A 26,892-nucleotide genomic window follows, 5' to 3' on the forward strand; every position below is an offset into this window, starting at 1 on the left:
TTATAGGAATGTTTCCAATAGAAATGGTTTCCTTTTGCACATCGAAACCAAAAATTAATCTCGCGGATACATATAATTCGGAAGAATAGGTGAGTGATTCATACACAGCATTCCTTTCTTTTATCGAGGGTTCTAGCAATTGATATCCTTTCGCAAATAATTGAAATGCAATTTCGTGATCTGGATCTTTAATTGTGGGAAACTTCTCAAGTTCTTCCGCCAAGCCTTGATTAATGAATCTACAAAATCCCTCGAATTGGATCTGACTAAATCCGGGTATTGTGGACATTCCCTCATTTCCATTCCGGAGCATTTGAATCTTAAGTTTCCTATTTATAGAAGAAAAATTCCATTATCAGCTCACTCTTCATCAATCCCTACGGATCAATCTAGCAATCATGGAATCCATATTCTGTTTACTGAATCACATGAAATTCTAGGGAACTCCACATACGTATTTCATATATGTATTTCATACATATGAATAGAGACGATTTCGACGAAAGTTCGAATTTAGCAGGGGTTGAAATGGAATAAAAATGAATTGATAAAACAGTCCTAGAAAAAAATTCTGCCACTGAAACTTTATGATATTCTAAAAAGATTGGATAGCAAAGATTTCTCGTTTTATCTCCTTTCTATGAAAGGGATAAAGCCATAAGAATTTATAAGCACTAGAAAGTTTGACTTTAGTTCGATTTAGAATAGCACGCTTAGTTTCTTTTTCAAAAAGAATTTGAAGGGTCTTTTTTGTTTCGTAGTAGTAGAATTGCTAGAAAATAAAGGATTTCGTTGTAGAATCCTAAAATAAAGATAAAGTACTTTATTTTTTAAGTACTTGCCAATCTAGTTATCCACCTATCTACATATCCTTTCTTTTATCGTAATTGCACTTAGGTGGGCCAAGAAGGCCTGGCTATAATCTATATCAGAGCAAATTCCCTCTTTTTTTTTTTATTCAAGATATTTAATACAATGAAAAATTAAAGCACGATTCCCCATAGGAATATGTACATAAGGGGGATCTGTAGATAATAATGCTGTTCGGACCTGGAGTTTCCCTATATACAGATTAGGGAAACATTTATTCTTATTCTATTTTATTATGCCATTCAAAATAATGGGGGGGAATACCGATTTAAGAGTCGTTCACTACTGCAATTCAAAAAATAATAATAATAATATTATATTTATTATATTATTATATTATAGTTTTATTTTATTATATTATAGTTAATTATATTATTATATTCTAATTTTATTATATTATAGTTAATGGTTCTAATTTGTTCTGAATTTTGCAGCCTGCGACTGGAAATCCACTTTTTCTTCTTTTCTTCTTTGTCATCTCAATAGAATAGAAAGAAGCGGGAAGTTTTCTAGTGTTAGCAATGTGTGTTTTAAGATAGAATCCATCGAGGAGAATAAGCGAAACTGGATCCAAAAAAGCAGAAATCTATTTTTTGAAAAAGATTCTAAAAAAGTAAGTAGAATTAGATTCAAGATAAAAGAAAAAAAGGTTTTAGTAATTAGTAAAAAAATGTGAATGAATACTTGCTCTTTTCTCGATTTTAGATCGGATTTTTTGGCGGCATGGCCAAGTGGTAAGGCAGGGGACTGCAAATCCTTTACCCCCAGTTCAAATCTGGGTGCCGCCTGATCAATAAAATACTTAGGATTATAGTACTGATCAAACTCGACAAATTCGTACCCCCCTAAGTTGGGGCACGAGAGTAACTAGGTTTGGCGATACTGGATTTTGAGAATCCATACCATAGTTCTACCCTCAAACTAGGGTTTGTTTTGTGGGCAGTGGCCCAAACGGCTACCAATAGGGATGAGGTAGCGTTTCCTTATTCTTTTATTAATTTAAATCGATTCGATTCGGGAATTTAAAACTACGAGACTAAGATGTCAGAAATCTTCGTAGCCAAAGGTCCCTAAGGGGCATTCTTTTTTCAATCTAAGATTGAAGAAGGGACTTTGCGAAGAAATAGAAAGACTTCCTAATTATCATACATTTTATTTATCGTACATCTTACTACATACACTTTATCGTACATCTTACTACATACACTTCGTACATCTTATGCTACCTACATACACTAAAGTAAAGGCTACTGATTCTGTCGAGAATTAGATTGAATAGGCTGATCAAAAATCAATTTTTGGATTGTGGATAAGACCTCCTTACTCTTTCATAGAAAGATAGAAAGCGGGGCAGCAGTAGGGTTTAGGTCAAAAATAAAAATAAACATGGGTAAGTTAGGTATCCAATAAATATTTATCTATCCTAATTTTATGGTGTATTCTTACGTCCTTTGCTTATAAAAAAGGTAACAAACGAAAGAAAAAATCTCTCTATTCCCGCGTCTTCTATTCAGAGCATCCCCTACTCTTTTTTAGGGAAAGAGCGATGTATCATATTTCTACTTAATGCTCTCCAATTCTACCAGAAATCATATAAGAATTTGTTAGGAGTAAATTCCTTTAACGGATTCATCCATAGTCTTAGGGCAGAATGGCCTTTTGACTCTGTACCCTTGATTCCACTATGATTATTGATCAATAGTAGAAGAATTCTTTCATAGAAATAGGAGACATAATTTACATGGATATAGTAAGTCTCACTTGGGCTGCTTTAATGGTAGTCTTTACATTTTCTCTTTCGCTAGTAGTATGGGGGAGGAGTGGACTCTAGGGATACTACCAATTGATTGAGTAGTCGAATTGTAGTATCAACTCTTTTCTTTAATTGATCGTTTTGCATTAATAATTTTGCCAAACTTTATTTTTTCTCTCTTTCTTTAGTTTTGTTTCACTCTTGTAAGAAACTCTTTTAAGAAAGTAAGAAAGAGTCGTTCTATTCCAGTATAATAGAATAGAAAGGGCGATTATAGTAATTCATAACTTCTATTCTACTAGAAATTATGAGTAAAAAGAAAGTTCTATACATAAGAAAATTAGAACATAAGAAAATTAGACTTTCTTACACGAAGCTATTCACAATATATCGCACATTTTCCATTTATACTATTTTCTTATTCTTAGAAAATTTTTGATGTTCTTTTTTTTTTTTTTTGAAGGATCTCGATTGAAGCATCTCGCACCTTTTTTAAGCATGAAAGATTCGTAGGTTTTTTCCTTTTACTTTTTTTCTTTTACTATAATCTATTCTAGTCTATTCTCGTATTATTTTTCTCCCCCTCCTTGGATTCTTTCAATGAAGAATTATCTTCGATTTTTTTGATTTTGACTTGATTGAAATTAAGTGGATGCAGTGAAAAAAGAAGTTGAATTAGACTACTATTTCAATCTACTAATCGATTCTATGTAGATTCAAGATAATATAATAGAAAGAATCTAAAGTGTGGTAGAAAAAACTATATGTAGTTCTTTCTACCACACTTTATGATTCCAACCAGACCCTTTCATTTAAGACTTGGATTTTTTATTTTCTTTAATCCCTTTTTCATTTCTTCAATGATTAATTGGAATTCCAATTAATCATTTTGACTGGCTGTTTTTACATAAATAATAAGTAAAAAGGCAGTAGGAACTAGAATGAACAATGCTGTAGCAATAAATGCGAGAATATTTACTTCCATAACCTCTTTATTTATTTATTTTTTTCACAATAACTCGGGATGTAATCCCATGGAGAGGAAAAAGGGGTATCCTGTAAATTCAAGGGGAGGACTTGCATTCTGATAATACTGAATCAATTCAATATTATGAATATTGCATCTATCAAATCAATTCATGGTGGATAGTGGAATAATATAACATAGGAAGATCTCTTATCCATACTAAGACCAAAATAGGTTTTTTGATTGGATTCGAAACCCCCTCTATTCTTTTTTCATTCTTTTCTACTTTTGCTTTTCTATATGTATAACCCAAAATCTTTCTTATCTTATCCAATTTCACTTCCTTTTTCTTATAGTTATACATACAATTATGTATGTATTATATGACCAACTTTCTATGGGTCACATAGACATCCCAATAAGCAGTAGAAGTAGAAATGAGATGGAGAAAAGAGGATCTTAAATAAAAAGGATCCCATATTTAAATTTAGGAAAAAGAGCGTTTGCTTGGTTTTTATTTTATTAGGTTACTATCCATATACGCTTTTTGGGGTCTAAAGATGAGAGCAAATCCATAAAAAAGGAGTCGGCAAATGGAGTGAGAATGAGGTGGATTCTTTCCAATTATATACACAAACAAAGTTGGAACTAGAAAATGGAAGGGGTGCGGTTTAACCCCCAAAAAGTAACTAATTAGATGAAATTCATTCTCTAACAATAAACGAATACGGTTTATGTATGGATTCCGGTAAAATACCGGTACTCGATTTCATAAGAGTCGAATAGGAAGTTAAGATGAGGGTGGTATCATCATAAAAATGGAGTAGTATCCTAAATTATACTAATCCACGTATGATATGTATGCCTTTCCTTATCAACCGGAAGTAGTGCAAAAAAAATTCTATACTGCACTGCTCTCTTTTTACTGAGAAATGCAAAAAAATAAAAGTGAAGTAAGGGTGCCCCATAGATATTTGATCTTGCCTCCTGTCCCCCCCCCCCCTTTTTTCATCAAAAATTTCCATGAAAAAAGAAAAGATGAATTTGTCCATTCATTGAACCCTAGTTCGGGACTGACGGGGCTCGAACCCGCAGCTTCCGCCTTGACAGGGCGGTGCTCTGACCAATTGAACTACAATCCCTGCGGGGTGTATGGCATGCCTATTCTTAAATAGAAGATTCGATCCGTCTGTCGTGCTCTAAGAAATAGACGAATCATATACTACATACCCGCATATCCTATGCGGGTATAGTGAGAGTGGCATAACTAGTATGTTGCGATTTTTTATCCCTAAAAATAAACGATAATCCGCTTTTCCATAAGAAAAGCTCTTTTCTTTGTCTTTTCTTTGTAAGACAAAGAATCAGAGAGATACGGATTAGAAATCAATTTCCCCGTTTCTCTTTATCCTTTATTTCTATAGATAATACATCTTTTTTCTTCCATAAAAAAAAATAGATTTAGTTCATATTCACGAAGCCCTAAATTTTTGGGCCGAGCTGGATTTGAACCAGCGTAGACATATCGTCAACGAATTTACAGTCCGTCCCCATTAACCGCTCGGGCATCGACCCAGGAAGAATTTTTTCTAGGCTTTTTGATAATCTATGATTAACCTCTTTTTATAATACTCCCTACCCCCAGGGGAAGTCGAATCCCCGCTGCCTCCTTGAAAGAGAGATGTCCTGAACCACTAGACGATGGGGGCATCACTAGACGATAGCACCATATACAACCACTCGTCATTATACTATAATGATAGTATGAGCAGTTTTTTGGAATTGTCAATATACTCTTCGAACTAGATCAAAGAAAAGAGTCTTTACTACTTTTCTGTTATGCTTTCATAGGATTTTTTTTAGTTGATGGTTAGGTTAATTCACGGATCATCCCCTACTTTTTAAGCTTTTTAAGGTTAAGGAAATTCGTTTAAAGGGTATAGAATACGAATAGACTAATAAAAAGGAATCTAATTAGTTCAGTACAGGTATTGATTGCTATAACAGGAAAAAGAGTCCAATTTCATTTTTTTTTGTAATTTTAACTCTGTGCTTCGTTTAGTGTTCAGACCAAAAATGTGGGCATCTCGCACTAAACTAAGTCATAAAATTGCAAAAAAAAAAAAAATGGGGACATTTTCAAAAAAGAAATGAATGAATTTAGTAGAAAAGTACTTTATCGGATTCGAACCGATGACTTCTGTCTTACCAAGGCATTATTCTACCACTAAGCGAAAAGCCCTTTATCGGATTTGAACCGATGACTTATGCCTTACCATGGCATTACTCTACCACTGAGTTAAAAGGGCTTTTTATTCAATAATTAGCCACTTTCATTTACCATTATGGGTCTACTGCATAATGTACATATTACATGTATATATTAATGTACATAATATATGTATATATAGAGATATGTAGAGATTTTCTTTTCTATATATCGAGATCGAGATATCGAAGTTTATTTATGGCGAGGTTTAAAATCTTGAGAAAATTAAGAAAAATAAGAAAATCTTTCATATTATCTCTTATCACTTGCACAAAGTATAGGTATTTATTATTATATAAATAAATACATATACATATCATGTATAATAAAATACATGAACAGAGAATTGACACACCCAAAAATTATTATATATATCGGATACACTTGAAGAGGCTAAGTTCATAGGTATGTAAACACGATCTCGTACGACTCACCAAACCAAAGTCCGGAAGTTCCATTTTTTTTGTTAAGAAGAGAACAAATATGTATCAATTGTTGAATCGGATACAACAATGGGCCAAAAAGGCCAAAGGGGCAATAAGAACTGCTGTTAAAAAAATGATAAACTTTTTTTTTATCTTTAGGCTATTCACTTTTCACGTGCTCAGAATGTTCTGCAGAATTAGGGACTTTTTTCTTCTATTGGCTGATCTTATGATGAGAACTTTCTCCATTTATGTTTTATTTCCCCTAATTCTAATTGGGTGGGGTATAAAGGAATTTGCGCTCTTCATATACCCCTATGGCTGGATAGTAATTTTCAGTGATATACTTCTTATCTGTTTTGGTGAGAGATTGAAACAATTTTTAGCAGGCATCTTTTGGAAAAACTTTCGAGTTCAAAACTTTTTCATTTTTCTTAAAAAGTTTTGGACGGATTTGTTGAAACGATTTTCAACAGGTACCCCTTGGAAATGGGGTACTTGACTATTCTACAAGGATTATAGTGGATTTGGAACAAACTATGTTGGAGTTTTATCAACAATTTTATTCTAAAAAAAAGGGTTGGGAGTCGAATTTATACTGCAGAGTATCAAAATTATACTACTGCCTGTCCAACAAAAAATAAAAAGCATATCCTACATACCTAACTCCTCCAGGTTCAGGGTTTTCCGTTTCCGAACACTAGGAAAAGGGAGGATTCTAGATTTTCGATCCTAGGGTTAAAAGGAAGGGGATAGATACCCAATATGATTCTTAGGAGGAACGTTTGGTAATGGTTCTCTATGCTCTTTTTTATGTGTTCTTAGTTCTATTCATCTTCTTTGATTCTTTTAAACAAGAATCTAATAAACTAGAATTGAGCGGAAAAGAAGAGAGGAAATTAGGAAATGGAGAGGATCGACTAACCAGCGATTCGTATCTGCTTTTCTTTTTAAGTTATTACTCTTTGTTGCTTCTCTCAAGCGATAGACGAAGTCTATGAAAAATTTTGGAAAGTCATCTCACTCCTTCCCTATGGCTCGCACTTCATGATACGTGGAGGAAGAAAACATCTTTCGCAATTTCTTTGTTCAATTCTGAACAAAAAAGAAAAGGAAGAAAGGGATTTATGGGGACTGTACTGCCTTTATATCTCTTAGTATATATTGTAGGAATAATTAAACGATTCCTTACAACAGTCTGGCACATTTACGTCCTCACAAATAATGATCCTTGTAGTCATAACCGTAGAATAGATCCTAATCGAAATGCATACATTTGGTTCATACGCTATTGGTATGGTAAGAAGAGATGTATTTTACAGACTAGAGAGGGGCTATCTAAATCCTAAAGTAAAGGTCCGCGATTGAAGTACCAACCGCCCACCGCCATGAACTTTCTCCTTTGATTCGATAAGGTGGAATTAGCCTCCTTCTCGAATGGCTACCCTTGACAAAGGGTAGCATTGGTATCATAATCTACATGTAGCGGGTATAGTTTAGTGGTAAAAGTGTGATTCGTTCTATTAATAACTGAATTTGAAATGATATACTTAAGGCATCCTTAAGTTTTTTTATATTCATATTCCGATGAAAACTTTAGTTCTTATAAAGGATTTAATCCTTTTCCTCTCAATAGCATATTGAGGAAGAATATACATTCTCCCGATTAGTATCCAAAGACTAATTGAATTTGCATCTAAAATACAAATTCGATTATGAGTACGTAGTCGCGAAGCATAATTTTGCATTGGATTAAGTATTCCGATAAGTATTCCGATTGAATAAATATGAGTAAAGGATCTATGGATGAAGATACAAAAAAGGTTATTTCCAATCGTAACTAAATCTTCTTTTGTTTTGTAGGAAATGGAAGCCCAATAGCTAAAAAACGATGGTTTTGGTTTACTAGAACCATCAGTATATTATATTGTTTCAGCTCGGTGGAAACCCAACTCTTTTCCTCAGGATCTCTTGAATGAAATTAGGGAACGAAGTAAGTAGATTAGATAGATATTTAGGAGAATTTCTATCTCCTATTCTATAGGGATCATCTAGAAAGCGGAGAGCTTTGGTTCCATTCAGACAGAAAAGCTGACATAGATGTTAAGTGGTGAGAATATCCATAAAGGAGCCGAATGAAATCAAAAATTTCATGTTCGGTTTTGAATTAGAGACGTCAAAAATAATCAACCAACGTCGACTATAACCCCTAGCCTTCCAAGCTAACGATGCGGGTTCGATTCCCGCTACCCGCTCCATTCTGTATAAAAAGACTATTCCATTTGTTTGTCTAGACATGGTAGAGACTTGTATTCCACCTTTTTCTTTCGTCCACCAGTTTTCGGCCCTACAGAGCGGAGTAGAGCAGTTTGGTAGCTCACGAGGCTCATAACCTTGAGGTCACGGGTTCGATTCCCGTCTCCGCACTTAGCAGTCCGTATAAATGGACTATTCTATTTGTATATATATGATAGAGGGCTATATCCAACCCTTTTTTTTTATTTAGCAGGCAGAAAAAAAAAAAAAAAAAAATGAAAGAAAAGCATAGCCTATCCCCCTTTCAAAACCGTTTGTCTCTTGTTTGTCTCGGCGAATCCCCGGTTTAGGGAACTTTCTTAGAAAGTTGGATTTGCACCCTCGAAGCACTCTTTTTTTTGAGTCGGGTGCAAAGGAAGGATAAGATAGGAAGGGGTACAGTACTAGACTAACAACTACTTAATTTAATATTCATTTAATATTAAATAGTAATTTAATAGAAGTAGTTAAGTAGTCATTTACTATAATAATTTACTATATTAAAAATAAATATATATAATTTACTATAATATAAACTATAATATTAAATATAAACTATAATATTAAGTAGTTAAGTAGTCAACTAGACTGAATTTTTTATCATAGCACCTTACTAAATTAAGCTGGCGAGCGACGGGAATCGAACCCGTATCTTCTCCTTGGCAAGGAGATGTTTTACCACTGAACTACGCTCGCTACATTGAACTACGCTTGCTACGTCCTATATTTTATAGGGTATATCCACCTGGGTCGACCGTCTATGTCTGGGTCGACCGTCTATGTCTGGGTCGACCGTTTCATTTTCTATTAGAGTTTTCTTTTTATTAACTGTCTATCAATCAATATTCTAATGGCAATAGAATTTCATAATAATGAAAGAGAAGAGGTAATAATTCGGAACGAAAATAGCATTTTAATGTGTATAAAAATCCTAATTTTTTCGAAAAAGGGCCTTTCTTTTTATTTATTTTGTATCGGGTTACTAAATACTAAACAAATTCAAGAAATAAGAGAATTCAGAATAGCTACCAGAAAGACTAATCCAATCCATAATGATGTACCGGAAAATACAACGTTTTTATTATTTGACCAACCATCAGGAGAAGCAAATACAAGGGGTACACTAATTACTAAAACTGAGGAAGTCGCAATTAATGCAAAAACAGCTAATTGGAAAGCAATATTCATATTTATAATCCTCCAAACTACCTTCAAATAAAGTTGACTACATATTTCTATTTGATCCCTCACTTAATCAAAATTGTATGAAAATACAAGAAGTAGGAGGGGTTTAATCATGAATCCATTGATTCTTCTTTTTATTAAAACTTTTTCCTTACCGCTTTATACAGAGATATATTGAAAGTGGACTTGCATCTGAGATGAGTTAGTAGATCATTTCATATAGCTATGTTCTATTTGTAGGAATAAAATAGGGATTGGGCTGTGGAGAGATGGCTGAGTGGTTGATAGCTCCGGTCTTGAAAACCGGTATAGTTCTAGGAACTATCGAGGGTTCGAATCCCTCTCTCTCCTTTTGTATATTGAATACATTTGCTTCTTTCTATCTATGTTTTTCTTTGTGCAGCCCCCCTTATATCATTCTTTCATAAAAAAGCATGAATGGCTCGGCTAGATGGAATAACCGAGCCAGAACAGAAAAAAACTAGAACAGGTATAAATAAAAAATCTTAGTTAAGAGGGGTCATGTAAAGAACAGGTTCCAAATCGCGATCAATTCCCTTTTCAAAGCCTGCTGCAGCAGCTCGGGCTCTTCCTGCATGCCACAAATGGCCCACAAAAAAGAAGAATCCTAGAACAAAATGGGAGGTCGCTAACCAACTTCTAGGGGAGACATAATTAACAGCATTGATCTCGGTAGCTACGCCACCCACGGAATTTAAAGAGCCTAAAGGAGCATGGGTCATATATTCTGCTGAACGTCGTTCTTGCCAAGGTTGGATGTCTTTTTTCAACCTACTCAAGTCCAAACCGTTGGGGCCCCTTAGAGGTTCTAACCACGGAGCACGAAGGTCCCAAAAACGCATAGTTTCCCCTCCAAAAATAACCTCTCCCGTTGGGGAACGCATTAGATATTTACCTAAACCCGTCGGTCCTTGGGCAGACCCTACATTAGCTCCAAGACGCTGGTCTCTAACTAGAAAAGTAAATGCTTGAGCTTGAGAAGCTTCTGGTCCAGTGGGCCCGTAAAACTCACTTGGATAAGCCGTATTATTGAACCAGACAAAACAACAAGCGATAAAACCAAAAACAGATAAAGCACCTAAACTATAAGACAAGTAAGCTTCGCCAGACCATACAAATGCACGGCGAGCCCATGCAAAGGGTTTGGTTAAGATATGCCAAATTCCGCCAAGTACACAAATGGAACCCAACCATACATGTCCCCCAATTATATCTTCTAAATCATCCACACTAACAATCCATCCTTCTCCCCCAAAAGGGGATTTTAGTAAATAACCAAATATAACACCGGGGCTAAGGGTCAAATTGGTAATTTTTCTTACATCCCCCCCCCCGGGGGCCCAGGTATCATATACGCCGCCAAAATAAAGAGCCTTGAGTACTAGAAGAAAAGCACCTAGACCTAACAAAATTAAGTGAATACCCAAAATTGTAGTCATTTTATTTCTATCTTTCCATACATAACCAAAGAATGGAAAAGATTCTTCAAGAGTCTCGGGTCCCAGAAGCGCGTGATAAATGCCACCGAAGCCTAAGACTGCGGAGGAAATTAAGTGAAGTACTCCGGATACAAAGTAAGGAAAAGTATCTAGAACTTCTCCCCCCGGCCCTACTCCCCAACCTAGAGTAGCTAAGTGCGGAAGTAAAATCAACCCTTGTTCATACATGGGCTTTTCTGGTACGAAATGGGCCACTTCAAATAGGTTCATTGCTCCGGCCCAGAATACGATTAATCCGGCATGGGCTACATGAGCTCCAAGTAGTTTACCGGACAAATTGATAAGTCTGGCATTCCCAGCCCACCAAGCAAAGCCGGTGGTTTCTTGGTCACGACCAGCTAAAACGAAAGTTCCATTAAAGAGCGTTTCCACGTGGTAGAACCTCCTCAGGGAATATAAGATTTTCATGAGGCTGATCCTGAGCTGCCATCCACGCACGAATACCCTCGTTTAAAAGAATATTTTTGGTGTAGAAAGTCTCAAATTCAGGATCTTCCGCTGCACGGATTTCCTGGGAAACGAAGTCATAGGCACGTAGGTTCAGAGCCAGACCAACTACGCCAATAGCACTCATCCATAAACCGGTGACGGGTACAAATAGCATAAAGAAATGTAACCAACGTTTATTGGAAAAAGCAACACCAAAGATTTGGGACCAAAAGCGGTTAGCAGTGACCATTGAATAAGTTTCTTCAGCTTGAGTTGGGTTAAAAGCACGGAAGGTATTTGCACCATCGCCATCTTCGAATAGAGTGTTTTCTACGGTAGCCCCGTGGATAGCGCATAGCAGAGCTGCGCCTAATACTCCGGCAACTCCCATCATATGAAATGGGTTCAACGTCCAATTATGAAATCCTTGGAAGAAAAGGATGAACCGAAATATAGCTGCTACGCCAAAACTCGGCGCAAAGAACCAACCAGATTGTCCCAGTGGATAAATAAGGAATACGGAAACAAAAACAGCGATTGGACCAGAGAATGAAATTGCATTATAAGGCCGCAATTGAACAGACCGAGCAAGTTCAAATTGACGTAGCATGAAACCTATTAGTGCAAAAGCTCCATGGAGAGCGACAAAAGTCCAAAGACCACCTAATTGACACCAACGAGTAAAATCTCCCTGTGCTTCCGGTCCCCATAGTAGCAACAAAGAGTGTGCTAAACTATTGGCAGGTGTGGAAACCGCCGCGGTTAAGAAATTGCAACCTTCCAAATAGGAACTAGCCAATCCATGGGTATACCAAGAAGTTACAAAAGTAGTCCCTGTAAACCAACCCCCTAAAGCGAAATAAGCACAAGGAAAGAGCAATAAGCCGGACCATCCTACAAAAACGAAACGGTCCCTTCGTAACCAGTCGTCCATAATATCAAATAGATCGTTTTCTTCTTTAGTAACTCTACCAACGGCTATAGTCATAGTGATCCTCCTATTCAATTACTTCAACCATTTTCGAGCACCTCATATTACTTCCAGGGCATACGATAGTTTGATTATCTGTGGACGATTTCTTTCTCGTTCAATGCCCTTTTTCAGTCGTCTCGAAGATAGAAATTTTGCATTTTTATCTATGGGGTCACAACCCAGGTCGTGCTAAATCCACAAATTTCATTTAATTCATTTTTCTTATACTATAGAAAAGAAATAAAGAAATAAACATTTGAATTCAGCATTATTCCATGATTTCTATTTCAAAGCCCATTTTTTAAGGGAAAACCCCTCTTTTCTCATTCGCTCTCTATTGCATGGGTGGAAGAACAAAAATGGAATTCTGAAAAAAAAAAGAAAGATATTGAAAAGAAAAATTGACTTTTGAAACCCTTTATTTATTATGTGTAACGGAAAAGAGTTGCGATTTCTTCTTATTCCTATAGAACGTCTAGTAACAAGAATATGAAATCGTAAATAGCGAAAAATTCTTGCCTTGCGCGATCTAAGTCTAAGGAAATACAAAAATGCGCTTATACACCAATTTCATCCACATCGAATTTATATATCAGAATAGCAGATAGAGGCATTATTCAAGGGGTCAGGTCTACTTACTTTATCTTTCTTTCCCATTTTATTGTGGGTTTGATAAGAACCTTTTTTGCTTTGTGGATAAATAAAAAAAAAGAGTTTTTTTTTTTAACCCGCTTGTTTATTCTAACAAATTCTATATGGAACTGCCCGCTGAAGAGAAAAAAGATCTGATTGTCTTTCAGCCTATATCGAATTTTGGAAAGAAAAAACCAGAATTTTCTTCTTTTTTTTATTAACATTAAGAAAAAAGAATATAATTAAAATGGAATTGGCAATATAATTTTTATGCACTTTTGAAATGAAAGAAAAAGGAAGGATTTTTGACAATCGTTATTTCTTGCCTCTGCCATATCATGAAAACCTTTCGATTTGGAACGGGGAGAGATGGCTGAGTGGACTAAAGCGGCGGATTGCTAATCCGTTGTACAATTTTTTTGTACCGAGGGTTCGAATCCCTCTCTTTCCGCCCCCTCGGATCATTTGGGACTTTCGAATTGTAAGGAATTCTGACCCCCGGATTTTCTCATAAATAAATGTACGAAATAAATCCAATTTAAATTTATAAGAAAAAATTCCAAAAAATTTTTGATTTTTACTCCTCACGCCCAGGATTACGTCCTGGGTCATTAGATAAGAATCCAAAGATAAAGAGGGAAACAAAGAATATCACTACTGTATAAACAAAAAGTTTGAGAGTAAGCATTACATAATCTCCAAAATTTTTTTTGTTAAGGAATAGATTACCCATTTTTCCTTACCACACGGATCCACTAGGATGGGTTTTCTTTATTTTGACACCTAAAAATGCAAAAATCAATTCTTAAAAAAATTGCAAGAATTGCTTTATAATAAGCACTCTTATCAATATCAAAAATTAGTTTAGGTATTGTGTGGGTACCTAAAGGTACCTGTTCAACGTAGGCGCAGGGGGTAGAAAGGCTGATCAAAATTTATTGCTGCAGCTATACATTCAATGTAGAAGAATTTTCATTTTAGAATCGAAGGTTCATAATATAAGACTTCTCGGCTCTTATCCATTTTTTTTTTGGAATGAATACATCATTCAATTTGGCAGGCAGAATAGTAAAGATTTCATCGAAAACTTACAGCAGCTTGCCAAACAAACGCTAATAGAAAAAAGAGTACAGGTATGACAGGCATAACATCCACGATTGGGTTGAAAATGGCATAAGCTTCGGGTAATTTGGCGAAGAAAAAGCTAGTCGGACAAAGAACAGAATTAAAACAGATACAGGTTAAACTAAGTATATTAGGCATAACAAGCATTTCATTCTTGTAGAGTAGATAATTGGATTTTGATTGAGTTATTTTTATAAGGGAAAAAGCAAAAGAAAAGGTAGATTCCAAATCCTTTTTTCTTCGGACTTTCCCAAACACAAAATACCTCCTTGTATTCGCATTCTCAAATGAGAATGGAAGAAATTCGACTTTCATATAATATCTTAATAGAATTCCATGTAATGATCAATGCATTTTTTGGATTCTATATTATCTGCATGTCTAGAATCCTAGCAAGAAAATATCCCTCATTTTTTAGGTAATTGAAGTGGGATTGACGAATAATATATAAAAATAATAGTGTTTATTAGTGTTTCATAAAACGAAATGACATGGGGCGTGGCCAAGTGGTAAGGCAGCGGGTTTTGGTCCCGTTACTCGGAGGTTCGAATCCTTTCGTCCCAGATTTTTTCTGATGAAGCGAAAGATAGAATCGTATTGTGCCCTGCACGACACAAAAGTTTATTAAAGAGAATAATTATCTCTTATGAACTCGTAGATTAGATGCATTTCTAAGCATTTTTTTCTTTCTCAGAAAACAAAAAATAAAGTGTCAAGTCCAGTCAAATTTAATATCTTTATTTTCATGAAAAATTTTTGTCTATCAGGCACATTCAGGATATGCCCCTACTACTCATTACTCATATGTGTTTTGAATATGTGTTTTGAAATTGGAACTTTTGGATAAACTTTATACCCCGTATCTATGAAGTGGGAATTCTTACAGGATCCATTTGACACCCAATATGAAAGAAAAGAAGTACCCCCTATTTATTTTCCCAAAACTAAAGAACTAAAGTAAGTAAAAAAAAAAAAAAATTAATGAGGTAAAACACTGTATAGAAAATGAGACCTATCCCTTTATGATAGAGATAGATTTTTGTTGTATTATTTGTTTTCTTGTATTATTAGTAAAAAAGAAGCGTCCTTCTTTTCTTTGGTTAAGCGAAAACGATCTCGATCTGTGATTCTTTAAATATCCAGAATGATCCATTTCGGTAAGGTTAAGGTAAGAACTGTTCGTTGGATAGAATGGATTCGAAAAAATCGTACTTTTCTTATTTTTTATTTTGAGTTCTTTCTTTTGTTATTCGAGTCGAAGAAGTATGAGAATTTTAGAACTACTCAAAAACGACCAATCTTTTCATTGGCATAGCTTATTTGTTTATATAGTTAATTGTTTTTGTTACAGAAAAATAGATTAATTCATTAAATTAATTCCACTTTTTTTGAGGTTGATAGTTTATTTGTTGGGAAAGAGTGGATCCTTCTCATTTCAGGATTAATCATCTTGAGTTCTCTGTTGAAAATGGAAATTCAATAATAATAATAAATAAGTCTTAAGTAAACTATTTTATTCCTCTTTTTCGAACTATGTTTCATTCATATGATAGAATATGGGTTTAAATAAATTGTATCTTTGCAGAGTGTTCCCCGATAAATACTTATTTCTTTTATCCAATTTTCTCCATAGATAGCAGGTTTGAATTAGTATACAAAAGCAATGACTATTCATGATTCCATCCATATTGGATCAATTCTCGATACCATTTTGCAATGAAATTAGAGGAATGTTATGGTAAAACTTCGTTTAAAACGATGTGGTAGAAAGCAACGTGCGACTTGAAGGACATGATCGATTGTGGATTTGCCTATCCATCATTTTCCATAGTAATGAAAATGCTCTTGGCTCGACATAGTCTGTTCTATTCGTCCCGAACCGAATTTTCGCTGGGTTGTTTGTAAGTAAAGTAAATAGTACACGATGGAGCTCGAGAGGACAGAATTTCTTTTTGATCAAGGGAAAGAATCTAGGGTTAGTGAAAACTAATAAATTAGGCCAACTTTGTCAGTCTATCCTTAATATAGAAATCAAAAGGTTAAAATAAGAAAAAGTCTAATTTTGGAAGATTGGAAAAACTTTTTTGATGAAAAGTCTATCTGAATCAATTGTTCATATTTGATTTCTATAGAAGAGTGAAATGCTTTATCGAAGGAAATAAGAAAAAAGAAAGGGTATGTTGCTACTCTTTTGAAAGAAAAAAGAATAGGAGTTCCCGAAGTAATGTCTAAACCCAAGGATTTCACAAATCAAAGATAAAGGATTCCGGAACAAGTAAACACGATTTTCAACCGTCTCAACAATAGAATTAGATCTGAATAAGGAATAAAAGTCAATTTGTTCGAGATGAGATAAAGAAAAGAGTTTAGAGACGACTCAAAAAATTTCGAAGGGTTTTTCTTTTGAAGTTTGTCAGTAAAAATTAGCCAACTTGAGTCATGAGTATAAATGAAATTTGTTTTTTCTTTTCTTTAAGGAAATTAATGCAAGTCATAATCGAATTTCTATCTATTTGCATTATAGACAGATTGCATTATAGACAGAAATTCGAATCATTTTCTCGAGCCGTATGAGGAGAAAACCTCCTATACGTTTCTAGGGGGGGGTTGTTTATCTACATCTATCCCAATAAGCTATCTATCGAATCGTTGCAATTGATGTTCGATCTCGAAGAGAAGGAAGAGATCTTCGAAAAGTAGGTTTTTATGATCCGATAAAGAATCAAACTTGTTTAAATGTTCCAGCTATTCTCTATTTCCTTGAAAAGGGTGCTCAACCTACAAGAACAGTTTATGATATTTTAAGGAAGGCAGAATTCTTTAAAGATAAAGAAAGAACTTTGAGTTAATTGAAGAACTAAATGAATAAAAAAGTAGGAGAGGGTCCTTAGTACCCCTTAATTATTTAGACACAATTTGCCTCTTTCTTAGTCCTATTTTTTTTTTGCTGCATTTATGTCGTGCCAATCCAACAAAAGTCCCTATTTTATTTCCTTTTTATATCTAATTACATTGTATTTGCATTGACAAAGGTCTATTGAACAAATAGAATTTGTAGATAGATGGGTCTCTTTATTGTCACTCCATATTAGGTATTTCTGTCTACACTTCATTCAAATGATAGGGTTGCCCCTCTTGCATGTACTCTCATACACATACAAGATTATTTTACTTCTTTAAATTGCCAAAAAAATCACAATTTTGCCATTGTGATTGGGGCTGCTTTTTTTTTTTACCCTTAGCCTTAGTGAAATTTAACCGGATCTGTTCATTTTTGTATTTGAGTGTTTTTAATGGATTAGAAAATCTTTCTTTTGATGTCTTGCTAATTCAATGTGGTATAATTTCATCGATTTTTAGATTTTGATCGTATCTAAGAGATCCTATTTTATCCGGGTTGCTAACTCAATGGTAGAGTACTCGGCTTTTAAGTGCGGCTATGATCTTTTACACATTTGGATGAAGCAACAAATTCGTCCAGACTCTTGGTAGAGTCTAGAAGACCACGACTGATCCTCAAAGGTAATGAATGGAAAAAATAGCATGTCGTAATAAAATCAATTTCTTTTTTTTTTTTAATAAAAAAAATTCTGATTTTCTGGGTCTAGTGAATAAATGGATAGAGCCTGGCTCTAATTCTGGTAAAATAAAAAAAAAGCAACGAGCTTAACTTCTTAATTGGTTAATTGGAAGGATTCCCCGATCTAATTAGACGTTAAAAATAGATTAGTGCCTAATGTGGGGAAAGGTTAGGTTTTCCTATGAATGGACCCTTTACTTTTTTTTTTTAGAAATCCTAATTATTCTTGATTATGGATTGAAAAGAGATGTTATGAATTGAATGTGTAAAAGAAACAGTATATTGATAAAGAGACTGTATTCCAAAGTCAAAAGAGCGATTGGCCTGCAAAAATAAAAGATTTGTTCTTGTTTGTTTTATAATTAGAACAAACATAAACTAATTAGATAGAAAAGGAGTGGAAAAAGTTCTATGGATTAGACTCCCTTTCTTTCCTGGGTTTGTATTATGCAACACCTTGTTCTGACCATATTGCACTATGTATCATCATTTGATAAACCGAGAAATGCTTTTTTTCTCTATTTCAAGTAGAAATACAAATGGAAAATTCGAAGGGTATTCAGAAAAACAGAAATCTCGTCAACACTACTTCGTCTACCCACTTCTCTTTCAGGAATATATTTATGCATTTGCTCATGATTATGGATTAAATGGTTCCGAACCCGTGGAAATTTTGGTTGTAATAACAAGAAATTTAGTTCACTACTTGTGAAACGTTTAATTATTCGAATGTATCAGCAGAATTTTTTAATTAATTCGGTTAATTATCCTAACCAAGATCGATTGTTGGATCACCGTAATTATTTTTATTCTGAGTTTTATTCTCAGATTCTATCTGAGGGGTTTGCGATCGTTGTAGAAATCCCACTCTCGCTAGGGCAACTATCTTGTCCGGAAGAAAAAGAAATACCAAATTTTCAAAATTTACAATCTATTCATTCAATATTTCCCTTTTTAGAAGACAAATTTTTGCATTTACATTATCTATCACATATAAAAATACCCTATCCTATCCATTTAGAAATCCTGGTTCAACTCCTTGAATACCGGATTCAAGATGTTCCCTCTTTGCATTTATTGCGATTCTTTCTCCACTATTATTCGAATTGGAATAGTTTTATTACTTCAATGAAATCCATTTTTCTTTTGAAAAAAGAAAATAAAAGACTATTTCGATTCCTATATAACTCTTATGTATCAGAATATGAATTTTTCTTGTTGTTTCTTCATAAACAATCTTCTTGCTTACGATTAACATCTTCTGGAACCTTTCTGGAACGAATCATCTTTTCTGGGAAGATGGAACATTTTGGTGTAATGTACCCGGGGTTTTTTCGGAAAACCATATGGTTCTTTATGGATCCTCTTATGCATTATGTTCGATATCAAGGAAAGGCAATTCTTGCATCAAAAGGCACTCTTCTTTTGAAGAAGAAATGGAAATCTTACCTTGTCAATTTCTCGCAATATTTTTTCTCTTTTTGGACTCAACCACAAAGGATTCGTCTAAACCAATTAACAAACTCTTGCTTCGATTTTCTGGGGTACCTTTCAAGTGTACCAATAAATACTTTGTTAGTAAGGAATCAAATGCTGGAGAATTCTTTTCTAATAGATACTCGAATGAAAAAATTCGATACCACAGTCCTTGCAACTCCCCTTGTCGGATCCTTATCAAAAGCTCAATTTTGTACTGGATCGGGGCATCCTATTAGTAAACCCGTTTGGACTGATTTATCAGATTGGGATATTCTTGATCGTTTTGGTCGGATATGTAGAAATATTTTTCATTATCATAGTGGATCTTCGAAAAAACAGACTTTGTATCGACTAAAATATATACTTCGACTTTCATGTGCTAGAACTTTAGCTCGTAAACATAAAAGTACGGTACGAACTTTTATGCAACGATTGGGTTCGGTATTTTTAGAAGAATTTTTTACGGAAGAAGAGCAAGTTTTTTCTTTGATGTTCACCAAAACAATTCACTTTTCTTTCCATGGATCACACAGTGAGCGTATTTGGTATTTGGATATTATCCGTATCAATGACCTGGTGAATCCTCTTACTCTTAATTAATCATTAGACAAAATTAATAAACTAGAAAAGATCGATATCAAGATAAAACTTGCACATTTTCCATTCTGAAATGTTCCATAGTAGGTGAATCACTTTAACTAATTAAAAATTCTCAAAATTAGTGGACTTCCTCTTCGGAATAGAAATTGGCTATTTCCACATAGGGAAAGTCGTGTGCAATGAAAAAATGCAAGCACGATTTGGGGAGGGGTTTTTTCTATTGTAACAAGGAAGAATTATCTACTCCATCCGACTAGTTCCGGGTTCGAGTCCCGGGCAACCCATATGGAAAATAGAAAAGAGCAATCTGAGTTTTTCATTTTTACTAACTTAATTTCCCAAATTTTTGGATTTGGTAAATGAAGTTATACGAAAATCCAATCGTTGGGGCTGGCTTGGTTGACATTGGTATATAGACTATGTTATACTGTTAAATAACAAGCCTTCTATTATCTATTTTCTTTCTAGTTAATACGTGTGCTTGGGAGTCCTTGCAATTTGAATAAACCAAGATCTTACCATGACTGCAATTTTAGAGAGACGCGAAAGTACAAGCCTGTGGGGTCGCTTCTGCAACTGGATAACTAGCACCGAAAACCGTCTTTACATTGGATGGTTCGGTGTTTTGATGATCCCTACCTTATTGACCGCAACTTCCGTATTTATTATCGCCTTCATCGCTGCTCCTCCAGTAGATATTGATGGTATTCGTGAGCCTGTTTCTGGTTCTTTACTTTATGGAAACAATATTATCTCTGGTGCTATTATTCCTACTTCTGCGGCGATCGGATTGCATTTTTACCCAATTTGGGAAGCTGCATCTGTTGATGAATGGTTATACAATGGCGGTCCTTATGAGCTAATTGTTCTACACTTCTTACTTGGTGTAGCTTGTTATATGGGTCGTGAGTGGGAACTTAGTTTCCGTCTGGGTATGCGCCCTTGGATTGCTGTTGCATATTCAGCTCCTGTTGCAGCTGCTACTGCTGTTTTCTTGATTTACCCTATTGGTCAAGGAAGTTTCTCTGATGGTATGCCTTTAGGAATATCTGGTACTTTCAACTTTATGATTGTATTCCAGGCAGAGCACAACATCCTTATGCATCCATTTCACATGTTAGGTGTAGCTGGTGTATTCGGCGGTTCCCTATTCAGTGCTATGCATGGTTCCTTGGTAACCTCTAGTTTGATCAGGGAAACCACTGAAAATGAGTCTGCTAATGAGGGTTACAAATTTGGTCAGGAAGAAGAGACTTATAATATTGTGGCTGCTCACGGTTATTTTGGTCGATTAATCTTCCAATATGCTAGTTTCAACAATTCTCGTTCTTTACACTTCTTCTTGGCTGCTTGGCCTGTAGTAGGGATCTGGTTCACTGCTTTAGGTATTAGTACTATGGCATTCAACCTAAATGGTTTCAATTTCAACCAATCTGTAGTTGATAGCCAAGGTCGCGTTATTAATACTTGGGCTGATATCATCAACCGTGCTAATCTTGGTATGGAGGTAATGCACGAACGTAATGCTCACAACTTCCCTCTAGACCTAGCTGCTCTTGAAGTTCCTTACCTTAATGGATAAGGTTTTTCTCCTAAACATATAGGAATTTTTGAAGGAAGGAAAGCCGGAAATACCCAATATCTTGTTCCAACAGGATATTGGGTATTTCTTTGTTTATTCTGAATCTTTCTATTCTGAATTCAATTAACGACGAGATTTAGTATCCTTTCTTGTACTTTCATAACTCGTGAAATGCCGAGTAGGCACGAATTCCCCCAATTTGCGACCTACCATAGGATTTGTTATGTAAATAGGTATATGTTCTTTTCCATTATGAATCGCGATTGTATGGCCAACCATTGCGGGTAGAATGCTAGATGCCCGGGACCACGTTACTATTATTTCTTTCTCCTCCTTCATATTGACCTTTCGATTTTTGCCAATAAATGACGAGCTACAAAAGGATTCGTTTTTTTTCGTGTCACAGCTGATTACTCCTTTTTTCATTTTAAAGAGTGGCATCCTATGTCCACTATCTCGATCGAGGTATGGAGGTCAGAATAAATAGAATAATAATGAATGGAAAAAAGAGAAAATCCTTTAGCTGGATAAGGGGCGGATGTAGCCAAGTGGATCAAGGCAGTGGATTGTGAATCCACCATGCGCGGGTTCAATTCCCGTCGTTCGCCCATCGCATTATTGCAAATTCCAAAAATGCAATTTTCCATATTCCTAGTTACGTATTTACTTACGGCGACGAAGAATAAAACTATCACTATATTTTTTCCTTTTCCTAGTTCTTCTTCCAAGCGCAGGATAACCCCAAGGGGTTGTGGGTTTTTTTCTACCAATGGGGGCTTTCCCTTCACCACCCCCATGGGGGTGGTCCACAGGGTTCATAACTACCCCTCTTACTACGGGGCGTTTACCTAGCCAACACTTAGATCCGGCTCTACCCAAACTTTTTTGGTTCACCCCAACATTACCCACTTGTCCGACTGTTGCTAAGCAGTTTTGGGATACCAAACGGACCTCCCCAGATGGTAATCTTAAAGTGGCCAATTTACCCTCTTTTGCAATCAGTTTCGCTACAGCACCTGCTGCTCTAGCTAATTGCCCACCCCTTCCACGTGTGATTTCTATGTTATGTATGGCCGTGCCTAAGGGCATATCGGTTGAAGTAGATTCTTCTTTTTTCTCAAAAAACCCCTTCCCAAACTGTACAAGCTTCTTCCAAAGCATACGGCTTTCTAGATGTATATGACGATCTCTAGACAGATGGATCTTATATGAATCGTATGATGAAGTACCACATGAGTGGATATATAGAAAAGGAATCCAAATCCGCCGAATCGCTCATGTTATGATCTTCTACATCCTAGGTCTCCGCGTTCCGTCATCTGGCTTATGTTCTTCATGTAGCATTCAGATCGAATGACTCTATGAAATTACGTCGATACTTCCACATATTATGGGTAACGTAGGAGACATCCCTATTTTCACCCGGGGGTCTTAATTACCACTGCTTAACTTTCAATTCGCCTCTGACCATCAAATTAAATGTGAATAACCCGTCCTCCTCTCTTTGAAACAAGGGGCGCTTCCGGTTCTGTGCGTGCTTCAAACAATTTTGTCTTCTCCATATTACCATATCTCTAGAGTCAATAATTTTCTATGAGGAACTACTGAACTCAATCACTTGCTGCCGTTACTCAACAGTTTTCTGTTGAGGTCTATCCCGTAGAGGTAGTCAAATTGGATCAGTGATCGATTTCTAGGTTTCGTCGTAAACCTAATTGGTTACTTCCAATTACGTAAATCAATAGTTCAAACCGCACTCAAAGGTAGGGCATTTCCCATTGATATAGGAACTTTTGTACCAGAAACAATAGTATCTCCCAATTATAGCCCCTCTGGGATGTAAAATATATCTCTTCTCACCATCCCCATAGTGTATGAGACAAATGTATGCATTTCGATTAGGGTCGTATTCTATGGTTATGATTCTACCAGATATGTCTTTTTGATTCCGTCGAAAATCGATTTTACGGTATAGGCGCTTATGACCTCCCCTCTATGCCTTGCGGTAATGATTCCTCTGGCATTACGACCTTTACCACAACGGTGCCGTCCATGGATCAATTTATTTCGTGGATTGGATTTCACTTGCCTGTCTACGGTTCCCTTGCGTGTGCTCGGGATAGGTGTTTTGTATAAATGTTTCGCCGTATTATTAAGTATTCTCCTTTAGTTCGTTTCTCTATCTAGAAGTGGAATAGAATAACCCGGTTGAAGGGTAATGATCATACGTCTGTAATGCATTGTATGTCCCAGAATAGGTCCCATTCTTCTACCCTTTCCGGGTAGTCGATGGCTATTCACAGCTACTACCTTAACACCAAAGAAGAGTTCGACCCAATGCTTTATTTCTGTCTTAGTGAATCCCGATTCGACATTAAAAGTATATTGATTCTTTCCCAATAAACGAAGACTCTTTTCTGTAAATACTGCGTATTTGATTCCATCCATAAATCGACTTTCCCCCCTATGCTCTGAGTTCCAGTATCGATAAGAATTCGAGTTCTTATTGTTCTTATGTTATGGTATGAATATACCATACCAATTCGTTATGTATGGATGATGGATGAGATTCCATGGATAGAGAGCCAATTCCAATAGACCGTTCCCGTTCGCGTGCATCCAGCAGGAATTGAACCCGCAAATTTACCAATTATGAGTTGGGCGCTTTAACCATTCAGCCATGGATGCTTAACAGGGATCATCGTACATCGTAAATAACCAATTTTCATATAGAAAGACATATCATAGAAAAATGAAATCGAAAATATTCGGAGATGGCAAATATTCGGAGATGACTATGAAAACACCTCTCCGGATCCTCGAATTGAAAGAGAGACTGAGAGGGATCAAGAATCCTAATTCTCGCTATTTGGAATGGATCCAATTCTATTGAGTCTGACCCATAGTGATCATTTCTCTTTAGCAAAGAATGACCTTGGTTATCAAAGGATTGAACAACCGAGATCCATTTACTTATGATACCTAGTTGACATTGCTAACAAGGATCTAATGAATTATGAGTTTAATAGATTCTCTTTAGCAGAAAGACGTATATTCCTTGCTCATTATCAGACAATCACTTATTCCCAAACCTCGTGTGGGGCTAATCGTTTTCATTTACCATCTCATGGAAAACCCTTTTCGTTCCGCTTAGCCCTATCGGGTATTTTAGTGATAGGTTCTATAGGAACTGGACAATCCTATTTGGTCAAATACCTAACGAAAAATTCCTATTTTCCTTTCATTAAGGTACGAGGGCTTCTTATTCCACAAGAACGAAAGCACCTTTTCATTCTTTCATATACTAGGGGTTTTTACTTGGAAAAGACAATGTTCCATACTAAAGGATTCGGGTCCATAACCACGAGTTCCAGTGCACTAGATCTTGTAGCACTTAGCAACGAGGCCCTATCCATTAGTATTCCACATAAGAAATCCATTATAGAAACTAATACAATTAGATTAGCTCTTCATAGACAAACTTGGGGTTTGCGAGCCAAGATAAGACCGGCTCGGGATCATGGGACCCTTTTCTATCAGATAGGAGGGGATCTTGTACAAAATAGACTTCTAAGTAATAACCCCATAGATCCTATATCTATCTATATAAAGAGGCAATCGTGTCAGGAAGCGGCTTTTTCTTTGGCCAAACGGTACTTCGAACTTGGAACGAGCATGAAGAGATTAACGAGACTTCTTTCTCTTTTGAGTTTTTCTGGCGGACCGGTCGCGCAAGATCTTTGGTCTTCCCCCGGAACCGATGAAAAAAGTGGGTCGCTTCTTATGGACTCGCTCAGAATGATTCTTCTCTATCTATAGTTCATGGCCTATTAGAAGTAGAAGGTGCTCTGGTGCAATCCTTACCGACAGAAAAAGATTGCAGTCGGGTTGATAATAATCGAGTGCCATTACTTCGTCGGTCCGAACCAAGGAATCCGTTAGAAATGTTTTGAAATGGATATTGTTCTCTCTTTGATTAGGGATGCTATATGAAAAGAAGTGGAGTTTGAAAAAGGGAACGGAATGGTCAAACCGGAACTGCTAGAGGAACGAATTTTCAATAGCATAACTTGGGCTCCTAGAATATGGGGCCCTTGGGACAATCTATTTGATTGCAGGGACAGGTACGCTGAATATGACTGGGGATTTTCCTATGGGTATTGGAGCGGGTCCAAGCAGATTAAAGAGGATGAGTTGTCAGAGACTGCTATTTATTCGAATTATTTCTGGTATATTTATCATAAAAAGGGGGAGGTGCAAGAGACTGATTCGGACTTCTTGCAGAGTGGAACAATGCAGTACCAGACACGAGATATATCTTTCAAAGAAGAAGGCTTTTTTCGAATAAGCCAATTGATTTGGGACCTTCGGATCCATTCTTTTTTCCTATTCAAAGATCAGGCCTTTGTCTCTGTGTTTTCACGTCGAGAATTCTTTGCAGATGAAGATGAAGAGATGGCAAAGCGGCTTAGTACCAGTACCTGGAGAAAAAAGCCTCCTAAACATATGGCTAGCAACTGGTTCACCAGGAGTACGCAAGAAAGGCAAAAGCACTACGAATTATTGATTTAGGAATGGGAATGGGCTAGAACCCTGGGCTCTTCCTTATATAATTAATGGTCTTTTCATTCTAATACTCTATCCGAGAGTTCTCAGTATTTAGCAAAGCTGTTCCTATCTAACGGAAGGCTCCTGGATCAAATGACAAAGACATTGTTTGTGGAGAAAGAGGTGGCTTTTCCCGGATGAAATGAAACATTTCATTTGTGTAACAGGAGAAAGATTTCCCACTCCTTAGCCGTAAAGATATGTGGCCATGAAAAAGGGAGGGGATTCAGTGGAACAGGATTGGCCGGGCGGTAGAGTCGTGGAAACACTTGTTGATTCCTATTTTGGACCCTAGCTCCATGGAACAATATGCTACTGCGGAAACATGGAAGAATTGCAATCTTAGATCAAAACACTATGTATGGGATGATATGAACTGCCTAAATAAGAATTCTTGAGCGTCGAATAACCTGAGTACTAACTACATCAAACAATTTGCATTAATGAAACTGTGTAAATCCACCGGATAATCAAAAATACGCATGTCTGATGAAATGGTTGTTGCTATCTGTTTCCATAACGAATCCTTGGTTTAACTGAATAAGTAAAGAAAATGGGCCCTTTCTCTTCGTCTCAGATCGATGGATCTTCTCGATTGG

General features: G+C 36.0%; 8 non-coding genes and 2 pseudogenes across 10 annotated transcripts in view; 4 read left to right on the forward strand and 6 right to left on the reverse strand.

The window, feature by feature from the left end:
• The first annotated feature begins 1,587 nt into the window (after positions 1-1,587).
• On the forward strand, positions 1,588-1,658 carry TRNAC-GCA (transfer RNA cysteine (anticodon GCA)). The gene has a single exon. It is a non-coding gene; the product is annotated as a tRNA-Cys (tRNA).
• Positions 1,659-4,658: 3,000 nt separating this feature from the next.
• On the reverse strand, positions 4,659-4,732 carry TRNAD-GUC (transfer RNA aspartic acid (anticodon GUC)). Its single transcript has one exon. It is a non-coding gene; the product is annotated as a tRNA-Asp (tRNA).
• A 349-nt stretch (positions 4,733-5,081) lies between these two features.
• TRNAY-GUA (transfer RNA tyrosine (anticodon GUA)) lies at positions 5,082-5,165 on the reverse strand. The gene has a single exon. It is a non-coding gene; the product is annotated as a tRNA-Tyr (tRNA).
• Positions 5,166-5,827: 662 nt separating this feature from the next.
• On the reverse strand, positions 5,828-5,899 carry TRNAT-GGU (transfer RNA threonine (anticodon GGU)). The gene has a single exon. It is a non-coding gene; the product is annotated as a tRNA-Thr (tRNA).
• Positions 5,900-8,637: 2,738 nt separating this feature from the next.
• TRNAM-CAU (transfer RNA methionine (anticodon CAU)) lies at positions 8,638-8,711 on the forward strand. The gene has a single exon. It is a non-coding gene; the product is annotated as a tRNA-Met (tRNA).
• A 493-nt stretch (positions 8,712-9,204) lies between these two features.
• Positions 9,205-9,275, reverse strand: TRNAG-GCC (transfer RNA glycine (anticodon GCC)). Its single transcript has one exon. It is a non-coding gene; the product is annotated as a tRNA-Gly (tRNA).
• A 752-nt stretch (positions 9,276-10,027) lies between these two features.
• TRNAS-UGA (transfer RNA serine (anticodon UGA)) lies at positions 10,028-10,115 on the forward strand. The gene has a single exon. It is a non-coding gene; the product is annotated as a tRNA-Ser (tRNA).
• Positions 10,116-13,682: 3,567 nt separating this feature from the next.
• On the forward strand, positions 13,683-13,770 carry TRNAS-GCU (transfer RNA serine (anticodon GCU)). The gene has a single exon. It is a non-coding gene; the product is annotated as a tRNA-Ser (tRNA).
• A 571-nt stretch (positions 13,771-14,341) lies between these two features.
• LOC118473650 (NAD(P)H-quinone oxidoreductase subunit 2 A, chloroplastic-like) overlaps positions 14,342-26,892 on the reverse strand; it is a 15,227-nt pseudogene continuing 2,676 nt past the window's right edge. The window contains exon 2 of the transcript XR_004853547.1: positions 14,342-26,892. This exon is cut by the window's right edge and continues 2,555 nt beyond it. The product of XR_004853547.1 is annotated as an NAD(P)H-quinone oxidoreductase subunit 2 A, chloroplastic-like (transcript).
• Positions 14,354-26,892, reverse strand: part of LOC118473656 (NAD(P)H-quinone oxidoreductase subunit 2 A, chloroplastic-like) — a 16,539-nt pseudogene continuing 4,000 nt past the window's right edge. The window contains exon 1 of the transcript XR_004853550.1: positions 14,354-26,892. This exon is cut by the window's right edge and continues 4,000 nt beyond it. The product of XR_004853550.1 is annotated as an NAD(P)H-quinone oxidoreductase subunit 2 A, chloroplastic-like (transcript).

The sequence above is a fragment of the Zea mays genome, unplaced genomic scaffold (assembly GCF_902167145.1).
Source record: "Zea mays cultivar B73 unplaced genomic scaffold, Zm-B73-REFERENCE-NAM-5.0 scaffold_103, whole genome shotgun sequence".
Taxonomy (NCBI): domain Eukaryota; kingdom Viridiplantae; phylum Streptophyta; class Magnoliopsida; order Poales; family Poaceae; genus Zea; species Zea mays.